The sequence below is a fragment of the Pseudochaenichthys georgianus genome, chromosome 4, assembly GCF_902827115.2.
Source record: "Pseudochaenichthys georgianus chromosome 4, fPseGeo1.2, whole genome shotgun sequence".
Classification (NCBI taxonomy): domain Eukaryota; kingdom Metazoa; phylum Chordata; class Actinopteri; order Perciformes; family Channichthyidae; genus Pseudochaenichthys; species Pseudochaenichthys georgianus.
The window spans coordinates 29,382,675-29,385,768 of NC_047506.1; the positions used below are offsets into that span (position 1 = coordinate 29,382,675).

The 3,094-nt window shown below is 40.4% G+C and overlaps 1 long non-coding RNA gene across 1 annotated transcript; it reads left to right on the top strand.

Moving 5' to 3' along the window:
- The first annotated feature begins 242 nt into the window (after positions 1-242).
- On the top strand, positions 243-802 carry LOC139433778 (uncharacterized). Its single transcript, XR_011643172.1, has 3 exons — positions 243-359; positions 535-628; positions 759-802. It is a non-coding gene; the product is annotated as an uncharacterized lncRNA (long non-coding RNA).
- Positions 803-3,094: the final 2,292 nt, after the last annotated feature.

The following is a 3,094-nucleotide window of genomic DNA, read 5'->3' on the forward strand; positions in this document are numbered from 1 at the left end:
TCCAAGCACAGAAATTGACTTAATAGACCCTTTTACAGCCGACGTCATCAAAAAGTTGCGCGCGCATGTGGGCAACGGAAGTGGTGTTGTTTTCCAGCAGTTCTAAACGACAAAAACGAGGTAGAAACTGGTTAGCAAGCATTTACAAACTGTACCCAGCATCAACATGTCTGGTTGTTGCGTATACGGTTGTACGAATCGCTATTCCACCGGCGGACTAAAGTTTTATATGATTCCGAGAGGACCACGACCATTCCAGAGCAACCGGCGGCGTCTGTGGCTGCAGGCGATTAAACGTGTGGACTGGAATGAGGACATAATCAAAAATGCTCGCGTCTGCAGCGCCCACTTTATATCAGGTAATGAGGTTATCTAGCCTACTCTTTGATTTTACGGGAAAGCCTTGTTTACATTAGTGATTGTCTGTATGATGTAGAATAATAATCAAATGCAGCTAAAGTTTGATAAGCTGGCGTTAGATTTGCCTAGTAGCTTGCTAGGCTAAACAAACGTGTTTGTGTTTTATTTTTGCAGGCGAGGCATCATTGGACTCTAGTAGTCCTGATTTTGTGCCATCTGTGTTCATGTACACAAAACAAAGCCAGAACCCAAATGCAAAGATGGACAGGTAAGATTAGAGTTGCCCTCCTCTCAGTTGTTTTATGTTTTGTTTTCCTCTCTTGCATAAGCTTTGGTGCCTACAGCTGCTGTTTTGAGATATGGATGAGTCTAACTATACATTTCTGCTGTTACTGTAGGTACCATAGGAAAAGGAGGAGAGCTGACACTGCACCAAATCAACGTGTTAATTCTGAAACTCCAGAACAAGAATGCAGCATGGATCATTGTCCTGGTATGAATATATTTATTAATATTTCATCTTACAATTAACTGATTGATTGTCAGGGTTCCCACCCTCACTGAAAGAGTTGCTCCTAGTGTGTGTGTGCTCCTGCCAGGCCCACTGCTCCAATGGCTATGTATGTCTGTGTGTGACGTGTACACTGGCCCCTGGATGGGTCAAATGCAGAGGAAAAATCTCCCCCTGGGATCAATAATGTATCTTCTCTTCTGTCATGGAAAAGTTTTGAAAATTCATTGGTAAAAATGTGTGAGAACCCCTGAATTGTGAACTTGTTTGCATTGGTTGCAGCACATGCTAATTTTTCACTTTTCTATATTAAAGCTGAAGAGGATATCCCAGTTCCAAAGAGAGAGTACGATGATCTGAACATGAGATACAGTCAACTTCAGGAGGAATATGTCAACCTGCGACAGGAGTTTGACACACTACGAGCAGAAAATGTAAAGCTGAAAGAGGAGCTGCACAAATCTACATTCTCCTACACCACTGTTAAGTGCAATATTGGACAATTGCTTTTTCTCACAGGACTGGCCTCTGTGGTTTTTGAGTGGCTGATTACAAAAATGATGGGCAGCGTAGAAATAATTCACAACAAACTTAAAGTAGAGGACCACCTATTGATTGTGTTGATGAAATTAAGGTTGGGCCTATGTAATACTGACTTGGCTTATAGATTTCAGGTATCAAAAACCACCTTATCGAATATTTTGCGGAGCTGGGTCCCTGCTATGGCCTTGGTCCTCAAGCCACTCATTAAATGGCCAAGTAAGGGTGCAGTACTTAAACATATGCCAAAAATATTCAAGCGCAACTTTAGAAGATGCCGGTGCATAATAGATTGCACAGAAATTTTCATAGCTAGACCCAGTAATCTGACTTCCAGGGCCCAGACATGGTCAAACTATAAACACAACAACACCATTAAATATTTGATCGGCATCACTCCAGCTGGTGCAATTTCATTTCTGTCTCCTGGGTGGGGTGGACGGGTTTAAGACAAGCAGATCACTAAGGAGTCAGGTTTCCTCGAACTTTTGGAGACTAGGGATGAGGTTTTAGCAGACAGAGGATTTCTCATCAGAGACGAGCTTGCAGCCTATGGGGCAACCCTTCGTATCCCTCATTTCACAAAAGGAAAGAAGCAGCTTTCTGCACAGGAAGTGGACACATCTAGACAACTTTCTCGTGTGAGGATCCATGTAGAGCGAGTTATTGGTCGGTGGAAAAACTTTAAGATTTTACAAACAGTTATTCCTTTGTCGCAGGTTGACATACTAGATGATGTTGTTATTGTATGTGGTGCCCTCACAAACCTCTGTAAGAGTGTTGTTCCCAAATGAGTTACACATAACCATGTATGTACATTTGTAAAACATGTATATAGGCCTACTGTACTTAAAACATTTTAATAAACCTCCCCACATTGGCTACCACTGGTGTGTCTAATGGTCCTTTCCCCCCCAGATTATCTCAACAATTCAGAGTGCAGTATCACATTTATTTATAATGTTGTTACTAACAGAGTTTCATTCCTTTAAAGTGCCACTAAACATTAACAACATGGAAAGTAGGAGTGTGTACAATATATTAGAATCAAACTGGTTCTGTATGTTGTAAACAGTAAATAATAATTTTAGGTCGCAAATTATCTCTATGGATACATATATAGCATTACAGAATAAAACTTAACATATCTTGTTGCACTGAAGTGCATCTAGACACAGCTGTCAATAACAACATCAAATGTAAAGAAAAGGCTGATGATGAATTAATTTGTAAACAACACCACTTCCGTTGCCCACATGCGCGCGCAACTTTTTGATGACGTCGGCTGTAAAAGGGTCTATAGAATTGACATCTTAACAACACATTATGTAATATCACCGCAATAAAGGTATCTAATGGAATTTGGAAAACACATCTTATGGATGCTATATGTTACACTTTCCCTGGCATTTTTAAATGAGATCAGAATAAGATAAGAACTTTAACAACCAGGGAAACACAATCCATAAGCGACATCTAACACCATATCTGGTCTCCTATCACAATACAATACATTATATTGTCCACTCCTACATGAAGGCATTCAAGCCTAAACTCTCACACATTTCCTGCATAACCATGTTGCTGGCTTCCTTTGTATGTGTGCACAACTGTAGTGAATGTGGTTGTTGCATTTGACACAGATTATCATTTTACCAAAATCTGGTCTTTCACAGTATTCGC